Here is a 13229-nt window from a genome sequence, read left to right on the forward strand (position 1 = left end):
TCTATAAGCACAATATAACTTTTAATTAATCCCCAGGGTTTTGCCTAACCCCTGACTTACCTGGGCTACAAACGCCAGTCCATTATCAGACCTTATTACTTAAGGCAGGCCGTATCTTGTAAAAATATCTTTCAGGATCTTCTTGACGACCATTTGCGCTGTTTCATTTTTTTTTTTCTTTTTTCCTGGAAAAGGCTTCAATCCATCCTCAAAATATATCTACAAAGACTAGGCGATATTTAATTTCAAACCTTGCTGGCTTAATTTTAGTAAATTCCACTTCCCAGAATTGTCCTGGTCTTGTTCCTCGTAGGTGCTTTTTTGCAGGAAGCTTGGAATGGTAAGCATTATCCATGACAGACCTGACAGGCTTTTGTTACCCATTCAGTTATTTCCTTTTGCTTTGAGTCGGTTAGTAAAAAACTCTGTTCTTGATCCTTCAGGAATGAATGCAATTTCTTTGAACCAAGTTGAGTGAGTTGATGTACATTTTCTACTGACATATATAGAGCCGTGACTATAGGAGTTTTTACTGAAGGATTTAGAAATTCCACTTGTGGTCCTTCAGGGTTAAAAGTTATTTTGGCCCGGAGCTTGGTGAGCAGATCTCTGCCCATCAATGGGGCTGGGCATTCTGGGATTACTAAGAACGAGTGATGGATTTTTCCTTTCCCCTGGTCCATGGTCCTCTTAGTTGTCCAAGCCCGATATTTTCTGCCATTAGCCCCTTGAATTAGAGACCTTTTATTTGATAGAGAGACCAATGGGGCCTTAAGGGCAGAGTATATTGCCCCTGTATCCACTTCAAAGTTTGCTGGGGTCCCCTCCACTTAAAAATTTTCCCTGAGCTCTCGGAGGGGATCTGAGCCCCAGCGTTCTTAGTCATCCTCCAGAGTCAGAATGGCTGGCTAGAGTGGCTGTCTCTTTCAATGGCACTCTTTGAAGCAGTGTCCTTTTTCTTTACAGTAGGCACATTAAATTGAGGCCAGGGGTGGCCTCTAGTATGGGCCCCGATGTCCATTCCTGTCTCCATGTTTCTTATTTCTGGCCTATTTGTTGTTGTGACCAGGACCTTAGTCAATGCCTTAGTCTGTTTTTGTTTCTTTTATCCTCCCTTTGCTCCCTACTCTTCCTCAGTTTCTCTCTTATAGTATACCTTCTCGGCTACTCTGACTAAATCTCTCAAAGTCATATCTTGTAATCCATCTAAGCATTGTAACTTTCATTTAATATCCAGGGCAGCTTCCCCATAAAGGCCATCTTGACAGATGCCTTTTGATCCTCTGCCTGAGGATCGAAAGGAGTATATCTCCTATATGCCTCCATAATTCTCTCTAAAAACATAGAGGGAGATTCATCAGGCCCTTGAATAATCTCTCTTAACTTGGCAAAATTTGTTAGTCGCCTAGCGGCCACTAAGATACCCACAATTAGAGACCAGCGATAAGTGGACAGATGCTCCCTACCTTCAAAGGTGTTGGGGTCCCAGTTTCGTCGATTCAAGGAAAAGCCGGGTTGAATATGTTGGGAAGTTTTGTCGGTCACCCATCTGGTCAGAGGATATTTTCTCCAGCATCCAGGAGGATTCTCTTTTGTTTCTCTATCATGAAGAGACAACCCTAGGTGTTGTTGACAGTCATCCCAAGTAGGCTGGTGTGAAAACATCAATGACTCAACCACACCTAGGAGCCGGGTGGGGTCCTCGGTAAAAGGGGGATATTTATTTTTCCAGTTATATTGGTCTGAAGAGGAGAAAGGTTAATACTGGTAGGCTTGCATTTTTCCCCCAAGGCCGTTGTCAATCATTGGCCCCTAGGGATGAGGGGGAGCATCATTCGAGTTCCAGGTTTTTCAATCATTCACTGCTGGTGAGTACCTTTAGCTGGGCTAGCTTCCTCCAGAGGAGGAGGGGCTGTGTGTGCTGCGGGGAAATTATCTGGAGGGCGCTGGGCTGGCTTCTCTTCCTCCAATGGTGGAGAGGTTGAGTCAGCAGCAGGGGAATCACTTAGAGGGTGTTGGTCTTTGGGGGACGTGGGCAGGAGATAAGGAGGGGGACGAGAGTCCAGTAGAGTCAAATCTTGTGACTCAGGGAGAACAGAGGGTGGAGGAGGAGGAGGAGCAGAGGGTTTGAGAGATCATGGGGGAAGGAGTAGGAGCGGGGGTAGGGGCAAGGAAATGCTTCACCCATGGAGGAGATTTGCAGAGGTCCTGCCAAGTTAAGATATATGGCTGTTGATCCGGATGGATATGTGGCCCTGGCTGAAAGACAATATCCTCAGACTTTTTAAATTAGTGGGAAGTAGAAAGATCCTTCTAGGGGCCATGCGAATCCAAAGGTGGGCCATTCTGAGGCACAGAGAGTCTGCCAGGTCCAGAATTTTACTGAAAAAGAAAGATTCTGAGCCCTTAAGGGTACTTTGGTCCAGTGATCAAGGGTCAGGGACAGAGGCATTGAAGTGCTCTGTCCCATAATGAAAGATACACAAACAGTAAAAGCGATGACACACGACACAGACACGACAAGAAAATAAAGACAGACAATGGAACTTCCAACACTGAGACCAGGAATAAGTATCTGGCCAAACCCGATGGGCTGGCGATACCGAATCTGAAACAAAATATCACTGAGTTGAGGAGACTATTGCTCCTCGATTTCCCGAGTACTCTGGTGCATCCCCCAGGGATGTGGCCTGTGGCTCTGTGACACGTATGTCAGCCACCATCGGAGAGAGGTCACACTCTTCATTGACAGCCATTTTGCGAAGCCCTAACCTGAAACCTGAAACCAGAAAGAGGCACCATACATACCCCAAGAGGAGCCTGTTGGGGTCTCTCGTTCGCCGCTGCCGGATCTCACTGGAACCTCCATATGTAAAGGTCAGACGAGCATCGGGTGAAGAGACCACCAAAAGACTGTCTCATGCAAAAGCAAAGGTTTTATTGGGGGTCCTGCATGCTGGGGCTCAGAGCTCACTTGAATAGAGCAGAGAGCCCTGAGAACAGCTTAAGCAGAGCTTATATACTTTGCTTGGAGAGGGCAGAGAGGGAACTTTATTGTTTGGTCTGGGCGAGTGAGCAGTTTGCGTGCAACCGGGTGAATGAGTACATTCTGCAGGTTGGCAGTTGGGGACAGCACATTCTGGGAACAAGATTAGCAAACAGTTCTCAAGATTTCAAAAGTGTTTTGTTAAGCATACAGAAAAACGGGAAGTGACATTTACCTATTTTACTAAATTTTCATTACCGAATATACTTTGCCAGATTTCCTAATGTCTCTATTGAAATCTGCTTTCCTACATATTTTCCCCATTTCATCATTGTGACTGACTGTTCACATTTGCTGACATTTACATTCACTCTATACCCGAAACCCCATAGCTAAAGAACTTTTGGTGCAAATCCTATACTCACTCTCCGTTCTAAACTTACCGACTATCGTCCTAATCCTACCGACTATTCTTTTTTTTAATTTTTTTTTTCTTAAAGAAAGAGTTAGAGAGAGAGGGAGAGAGAGAGAGAATTTTTTAACATTTATTTTTTTTAGTACTTGGCAGACACAACATCTTTGTTTGTACGTGGTGCTGAGGATCGAACTCGGGCCGCACGCATGCCAGGTGAGCGCGCTACCACTTGAGCCACATCCCCAGCCCCCCGACTATCCCTTTATGACTGGAAGTTCTCTTTGACAATAAATAATCCAAAGTACAAGGTCCTATGCATTTGTATATTGATTTATCTGAGACATCTGTGCAGAAAATACATCAATGCTAAATATTGCAATCAAGGGCCCAACACCCTTCTGGGCTTCAAATATTACCTTTATTTCTGTTTTAGTGCTTATATTTCACCTATATATTCTTGAAAATATCGAAGGTTCGCCATACCATTATTCATCCAGCAGAATGATTCCTAACCCCAATCGAAACTGTTATTAACCCTAACCATACACTCTTCCCTCAATCTAACTTTACAGAAGAGCAGGGACAGAGTTGGTCTTACAATACAGGAATTTACGGTTTCTTCCAACTGCTGAGAAACTCAAAGGTCCACGCAAAAATGATCCCTGGAGAAGTTGTAGGCACATATGTACGAACTGAGAGAGCAAAAGTCATCTTCCATTGAAAACAACCTGGTCAGGATGAAGGGATGTGTCTGAATCAGCCTCTCTCTTCTTAATATGGAGGAGAAGGACCAAACTAGGCCAGTGTGGAGAGCACTTCCTGGGTGCCTATGGTTGATATACCATTCTAACTTGTGAAAGTGTCACAGGATGTAGGGGCAGCCTCCATTTTATGGGACACTTTGAAGCAACTGTTAGGACAAAGTGGTTGCCAAGGCAGTGACCTCATTCAGATCTTAAAGGAAGTGACCTCACCTAACATCCTTTGTGATGGAACTCTCTGAACTTGGGATCCAGGAAGCCAGGCACCCAAATTCAGTCTCAGTCCCAGTCCCAGTCGCAGTGGTTTCAATTGTTCAGATTTACCAAGGACAGAGTCAGTCTTTGTTGGTACCTACGGAGGTGAGGATGCCCAAATGCCAGGAAAGCTCTGAAGAGTGGCCTTTCCTGAGAAAGCAGTTAGTGGATCACCGCTGGCTCCTGAGAACTTCACAGTGTTGACCAAGGAGACCAGATCTGAGACAGGACAGGCCATTTCGGGGTAACATAGTATGGCCCACCAATCAGAGGACACTATGGATAGTCACAGACTGACTTGGGGGAAGAAGGTGTCTTTGTGGATGTGGGTGTTGGTTTGTGGTTTTGTCTCATGTTCTGAGAATAGGTAATAAAGGCGGTTTTTTGGTTTGAAGTGAATTGTTTCTAATAAGTCTTTTGAAAAGGCGAGTGTTTCTAAGTCTGTGTATCCCACTGTGTCCGTGGTTCTAGACATTAGAAAAGAGAATGCATCAATGGATGTCTCCTGTCTAGTAGAAATCTTCCCAACATTCATCCTGCCAATTTATGAATGGACTGCAGCTTGCCTTATGAATGGGCAACACCTACTATCTTCCTAAGATTATATTTTGTTCCTGAATCCACTCCACTCTCCAGAATAGGCTCATGGTTATGTGTCCAATACATATACCACCTCCAAGCTCTGTGACATGGCCATGTACTGGATAGCTAAAGGGAATGGCGAGCATCTCAGAAAACTCAGATATCAGTGTGACCAGCAAAGTCTCAGTGGAGAAATCCTGCTTTGGGCCATTTGCTTACCAATTGTTCTGTTGCCCTGAATTTCAGGAAGCTTTTTGCCTCAGACCACCCCTTTGTGAAGCCTGAAGAAATTAGTTGTCAAATGCAAATGAATGGGCATCACCTGTGGCTCTTTGCTTGATTGCTTTGGAAAGGGATGTGTCTGAATCAGCCTCATGACCCTATGTGAGGCTGTGGCTTAGATTCTTAGCACCTGATGGATCTAAAGAAAGATACCATGTGTGCATCCAAAACCAAAATGGCCAAATGAGCAGTCATTGTGGATTAAGTCTTTTGCTTTCCTCTGTTAGGTTCCTGAAATCCATCAAGAGAGAATAGGGATAATTTGGGTCAAATGAGTTCTTCAAACCCTGCAGAGACTAGACCAGAGGTGCTTGGCTTTTCTCATGACTCCAAATCACATAAAGAATCTATACCTGAAAGTAAGTAGGCCCCAAATTGGAGATGCAGAGCATTATTAAGTGCAGGCCTGTTTAATCACTCTTGGTTCTCAGGAAGGGTGTCCAGGCCACCCTGACTTTAGGCAAATGAGGGGCAAGGGAACTTATTTGGATACTTTCTTTGTCTGCACCCCTCATGGAAATTTCCAGCCAGAGGTTATGATAAGTGTCTATATGGAGGATGTTGAGGGCCATGTGGGAGTGTTTTGGTTTTAATTCTGGTCATTTGTGTGGCGGTTGAAAGAGATGACTTAGTTCACCTGGGCTTGAACTCTGGTGTTATTCCCCTTAGAGACTGAATTCTGGAACTGTCCTCAGAGAAGTATTGCCATGAATTGTGTTGGGATTTTAGGAGGCAACACATGAGAGTCACCCTGAAATCTGAGATCTAGGCCAAGGTGGCTTCCACAGAGCACTGGGAATCTCAGCCAGGATTTCACGTGATTTTATTCTGAAAGTCTTGGCAGCCATAATTGAGAGTCAAAACACACATGGACCTCACATTTTAGACCTCGATGGGCCTGGATTCATGTGAAATATTGGCCACTCTTTGGGAAGCCTTGCCTGTGAGAGTTCTCCAGAGATTTCTTTGAAATGAGCTTCCTCACCATTTAATGTTTCCTAAATAAATTGAAACCCACAGTGCCTCCAACTTCATCTTTGAAAAATAGCTATGTACATACCATGGATTTTTTGAAATTTCCATGACCAGGTGGCAATGGAGAAACTTTGGATGACTTGTTGCTGATCATGAGTGTACCAGACTGTGCTTGGATTTACTTGGTTTCATGAAAACAGTGTAGAAAAGAGATCCCTGTAAGTTGGAGACTGCTGAGTAGTGGGCCTAGAGCAGTGGTGTGCAGGAATGTGATAAAACATCTGTGGTGGTACCATGTGGATCTGCCCTTGGATTCCAAATGACTTGAGACTGACATGGTGATGTCAGCAGACCCTTATATATAAAAGCATCTTGTTATATGGAGAGGTTTCAGGGCAATGTTCAGAATCAGATTGCTATGGACAAGCGGGCAAGCTATGTGGGGTAGAAGCCTGGTTGGTGCATTTTCCTGCAGACCTTGACCCACCACACGTGACAGAACTCCCTCCATAACTGGTACCTATTGAACTCCTTGTATTTCCTGAAGCAAATACCAAATTCACCATGCAGAAGCAAGAAACACCTCGAAAAGTGGAAGATGATCAAATGGCTTCACAGTCCACATGGGGAGACACTTAGACCCCAGTGGCCACAGTTTACCTACAAAGAGAGAATTCAGCACTGCTTCCTCATGTTCATTGGAAAAAAAAAAAAAAAAAAAACATATCCTCCAGGTCACAGAGATCAGACCCAGCTTTGTTGGTCTCACTAGAAAGGATGCTAAAATTCCTGACAACAACATATATTTCAAGTGCCCAACCTCAGAGGCAGTTTCTCAAGAGTCTTTAGGCCCAATGAGCTCCATGTTTTTGAAGTGTTTACCCTGTCCCTTACTTTTGGAAACTCCTCTACCACATCCAATATTGTGAACTCCTGAATATTTTCCATTTCAGATATGTATTCACAGATTTCCTAACTCTTCTTCTCTAATCGTGTCTTATTTGGGGCAAAGGTAATGTAAAGGCAATGTTCTGGATGAGAGTGGGAATATTTTTGTGTAGCACATATTTGCATACACATTGGATTCATTTTCCTATTTTCCATTCGAATTACTGAATTCCTGACACTAACCCATACCCTAATAGACTCTGACTACTAATCCTAAAATGATGGACAAAAATAACCAAACAGAATGGAAATGAAAGCAGTTCAGAGAAGGCATGGTGTATAGTTGGACTTTCCTTTTGCATGATAAAGTGTAGGTGTTATAAATCTAGTCAATTTTTAATTGAAATAGATCTCCATGTGTTTTTAAAGTTAACAAATATGTGAATTCCTGTCTCCCTTTCTCTGTAGCCTGTTCAGCACATGTATTTTTATATGCAAATATAGAAACATAACTGGTATCACACGTACATCCTTGTGAGTTTGGCTGTCTTGGGAGATACAAATCATGGGAAGAGATCACTCCTCCTAAACGCTGTTGGAACTTAAAATTCAACCTATGGGTGAACTTCCTAGTTGAACAATATTATACATAAATCCATGTTCAGTAAAATGATTATTTTTGGATCTGTGGATGATATATGTTTCATAGTGAATTTCGATTGGCATGCATATTGATACATTTTAGTGTCTGTGTGTGTGTGTGTGTGTGTGTGTGTGTGTGTGTGTATATATATATATATATATATATATATATATATACATAAATGCACACACACACATATCTATATATATATACACTCTCAAGATTTTTCAAAATATGAAATATATGTTTCTTATTATACACTCCCTAAATTCATTCGTGTTCATATATGTAAATTTATAGTCAACATTTCACAAGATTATTCTGATAAAAATTCATCCACTTGAAATACGTATTTGTTTCCTACTACTGAAAACTAACTTCAGTGAATAGTGCATACAAATCATAATATTTCTACAGTAACTGACCCAGTTTAGCATCAATGCAAGTAGATTCCTATGGGATATGATGTGTATTTTGACGTTCATTTTCATTCAACACTGGTGCATTACTATTTTTTCAGTTTTTGCACATCATAGGATATATATTTCATCCACAAGTTAGGAAATTTATAGGCTTTTTTTATACTTACCATCAAATCCTGCTTCAGAACATATGAATTCCTCTATATTTCTTGACTCATCTTTTTATGAGATTTCTTTCCAAACACATTATTTTCCATTTCCATAATAACTTTTGAAGCTAAACTCACACACCCTTCATGATAAAACATAACCCTAATATTACCATTAGATGTATAACTCGTTGGAATGAATGATTGTATATCAATATAAGATTTCTTACGTATTTTCAGATATCAATTCAATCCATGATTTAAAGTGGAAACAGTATATTATTTATTCACAGTATTGTCAATTCATGCATTTCTTCTACATTCATAGACACAGGGTACAACTCTGTGTACCCCCAATACTAAGTTATATCTCTTCAAAATATTGCTCCAAGAAATGTTAGAAGAAATACTCATGTCACCTGATCTACATATACATTTTATCACAGTAATATTCTGATCACAAAATGCAAAGGTCACACTTCTGATTGTAGCAAATCCTAGATGGAAAGTGATCCTGGATTACTAAAAACATCCATGTCCAGGTTGCCTAATGCTCTCCAATGTCAATCATATTGGTGACTACATATTTGTTTCTTCCTAAGATTATATATTGAAACTCAACCTTATTGATAATGTCTAATCCTATCATTCACTTTATACTTTGCCTGGTTTCATAATGTGTGTATTGATATCTGATTTCCTACATAATTTTCCCAGTTCATCATTGTGACTGACTCTCCACATGTGCTGAAATTTACATTCACTCTCTAACCGAAACCCTAGGGCTATTGAACTTTTGGTCCAAATCCTATACTCACTCTTCTTCCGAAACAGACCGACTATCTTCCTAATCCTAACAACTATCCCTTTTTGACTGGATGAACTCTTCTACATTCAATCATCCAGGGTACAAGGTGATATGCCATTGTATATTGATTTATCTGAGACATCTGTGCGAACGAAATTCAATGCTAAGTATTCCAATCAAGGACCCAATGCCCTTCTGGGCTTAAAATCTTACCTAGATTTCTGTTTTCATACTTATATTTCACATCTATATTCTTATAAATATCCCAGGTTCCCAATACCATTATTCATCCAGCAGAATGATTCCTAACTCAAATTGAACATGTTATTAACCCTAATCATACATTGTTCCCTCAATCTAACCTTATAGAAGAACAGGGACAGAGTTGGTCTTAATATAGAGGAATATAGGGGATCTTCCACCCGCTGAGAACCTCAAAGGTCCATGCAGAAATTATCCCTGGGGAAGATGAAGGCAGCTATAAAGGACCTGAGAGGGCAAAAGTCATCTTGTAAGGCAAACAACCTGGTTAGGATGAAGGGATGTGTGTGAATCAGCCTCTCTCTTCTTAATGTAGAGAAGATGGACCAAACCAGTTCTGTGTGAGAGCTGTTCCTGGGTGCTTATGGTTGATATACCATTCTAAGTTGTGAAAGTGTCACAGAAAGTAGGGGCAGCCTCCATCTCATGGGACCCTTAGAAGGAACTGTTAGGACAAAGTGGTTGCCAAACCAGTGACCTCATTCAGTTCCGAACGGAAGTGACCTATCTCACTTCCTTGGTCTTGGAACACTCTGAACTTGGAATCCCGGAAGCCAGGCACACAGAACCAGTCCCAGACCCAGTCCCACTGGGCTCACTTGTTTGGTTTTACCAAGGACAGAATCAGTCTTTCTTGGTACCTACTGATTTGAGAATGGCCAAATGCCAGGAGAGTTTTGGAGAGTGGCCTTCCCTGAGAAAGAAGGTAGTGGATCAAAGCTGGCTCCTGACAACTTCAAAGAGTTGGCCAAAAATTCCAGCTCTGAGACAGTACAGGGCATTTTGGGGGAACATAGTATGGTACAACAGTCAGAGGAAATTCCGGAGAGTCAAAGACCTACTTGGGGGAAGAAAGTCCTATGTTGTTGTGGGTGTGAGTTTGTTGTTTTGTCTCATGTTCTGAAAATTGGTAGGAAAGGCAGTTTGTTTGATTTGAAGTGGACTGTTTCTAGTAAGTTGTTTGACAAGGCAAGTGTTTCTATGTCTATGTATCCCACTGTGTTTGTAGTTGTAGACATTAGAAAACATAATGCATCAATGAATGTGTCCTGTCTAGTATAATGCTTCCCAAAATTCATACTGCCCGATTCATGATTGGACTGCAGCTTTCCTTATGGATGGGTAGCAATGACTAACTTCCTAATTTCCTGTTTTATGCCTGAATTCTGGCCACTCTCCGGAATAGGCTCATGGTTTTCTGTCCAAGATATGTACCACCTCCAAGCTCTGTGACATGGCCATGTACTGGAGAGCTGAAGGAAATGGGAGCATCTCAGGAAACTCAGATATCAGTGTGAACAGTAAAGTCTATGTGGAGAAACCCTGCTTTGGGAATTTTGCTTACCTATGGTTCTGGTGCTGTGAATATCTAGAAGGTCTTTGCCTTAGGCCACCCCTTTGTGAATCCTGAAGAAAAGAGTTTTCAAATGGAAATGAATAGGCATCACCTGTGGCTCTTTGTTTTATTGCTTTGTAAAGAGATGTGTCTTAATCAGCATATTTTCCCAGTGTGATTATTTGGAGAAGTAGATCAGTATTAATGGCAGGCCTATTTGATCATTCCTGGTTAACAGGAAGGGTTTCCAGGCCACCCTGACTTTAGGCAAATTAGAGGCAAGGGACATTATTTTGGGCACTGTCTTGGTATGCACCCCTCATGGAAACCTCAACCCAGGGGTTATGATGAGTGTCTATATAAAAGAAGATGAGGGCCATGTGGGAGTGTTTTGGTATTAATTGTGGTCAGTTGTGTGGCAGTAGGAAGAGATTCCTGGGTCAACCTGGGCTTGAACTATGGTGTGATTCCCCTTAGAGACTGAGTTTTGGAACTGAACTCAGAGAAGTATTACCATGAATTCTGTTGGGATATTAGAAGGCCACACATGAGAATTGCCCTTGGAGACTGAGATTTAGGCCCAGCATGGCTTTCCACAGAGCACTGGGAATCTCAGCTAGGATATCACATGATTTTATTCTGAAAAACTTGGCAGCCATACTTGAGAGTCAAATCACACATGGAACTCACATTGTAGACCTCAATGGGCCAGGCTTCATTTGACCTTTTGGCCACTCTTTGGGAAGACTTGCCTGTGAGAGTTCTCCTGAGCTTTCATTGAAATGAGCTTCCTCACCATTTAATGGTTCCTGAATGAATTGAAATCCACAGTGACACCAACTTCATCCTTGAAAAATGGCTAGATAAATACCATGGAATATTTGAAATTCCCAAGAGCAGGTGGCACTGGAGAATCTTTGGATGTTCTGTTGCTGATCATGAGTGTACCAGACAGTGCCTTGATTTACTGGGTTTCATGAAAATGGTGTAGAACAAAGGTGCCAGTACGTTGGAACCTGCTTAGTAGTGGGCCTAGAGCAGTGGTTTGCAGGTGTATGATAAAACATCTGTGATGGGGCCACATGGATCTGCCATTGGCTTCCAAATGCTTTTTGACTGACATGGTGCAGCCAGCAGACCCTTATATGTTAAGGCATCTTGTTACATTGAGAGGTTTTAGGGCAATGTTCAGAATTGGGTTGCTGCAGACAAGGAGGCAAGCTTTGTTGAATAGAAGCCTGGTTGGGGCGTTCTCCTGCACACCCTGACCCACCACACGTGAGAGTACTCCCTCCAGCACTGTGTCCCCATTGAACTCATGGTATTTACTGATGCCAATACCAAACTCCCAGTGCAGCAGTAAGAATCACCAGGAAAAGTGGAGGATGACCAAATGGCTTCTCAGTCCAAACGAGGAGACACTTAGCTCCCAGTGGCCACAGTTTACCTACAATGAGGGAATTCAGAGCTGCTGCCTCATGTTCACTAGAAAATAAGAAACCATGTCCTTCAGGTCACATATATGCACATCCAGCTTTGATTGTCTCACTACAAAGGAAGCTGAAGCTCCTGACAACAACATATATTACAAGGTCCCAACTTCAAAGGCAGTTTCTCAAAGAGTCATTAGGCCAGCAGAACTCCATATTTGTGGAGTATTTACCCTATCCCATACTTTTGGAAATTTCTCTACCGCCTCCAAGGCTGTGAACTCCTGAGCATTTTCATTTCCACATACGTATTCACAGATTTTCTAACTCTTCTCCACTAATTGTGTCTTAATTGGGGCGAAGGTTATGTCAAGGCATTGTTCTGGATGAGAGTGGGATGATTTTTGTGTAGCACATATTTGCATACACATTAGATTCATTTTCATATTTTCCATTTGAAATACTGAATCCCTGACATTAACCCATAACCTACTAGACTCTGACTACTAATCCTAATATGATGGAGAACAAGAAACCTAACAGAATAGAAATACAGGCCGTTCATAGGAGGCATGGTGTATACTTGGACTTCCCTTCTGCTTTATCAAGGGTATGTGTTATAAATCTAGTAAACTTTTCATTGTAATAGTTCTCCATGAGTTTTTAAAGTTAACACATATGTAAATTTCTGTCTCCCATTCTCTGTAGCCTATTCATCACATGTATTTTTTATGCATATTTAGAATCCTACCTGGTATCACAAGTACATTTTTGTAAGCTCGCTGATTTTGAAAGATACATATTGTGATAAGATATCACTCCCCCTAAATAATGATAGAACTGAAAATTAAACCTATTGGTGAATTTCCTAGATGAACAACATTATATATAAATCGATGTTCAGTAAAATGAATATTTTTGGATATGTGGATGATATGTATTACACGGTGAATTTCAATTAGCATTTATATTGCTACATTATAATGTCTGTGTGTGTCTATCTATCTATCTATCTATATCTATCTATATCTATATC

This window comes from Callospermophilus lateralis, unplaced genomic scaffold (assembly GCF_048772815.1).
Source record: "Callospermophilus lateralis isolate mCalLat2 unplaced genomic scaffold, mCalLat2.hap1 Scaffold_189, whole genome shotgun sequence".
NCBI lineage: Eukaryota > Metazoa > Chordata > Mammalia > Rodentia > Sciuridae > Callospermophilus > Callospermophilus lateralis.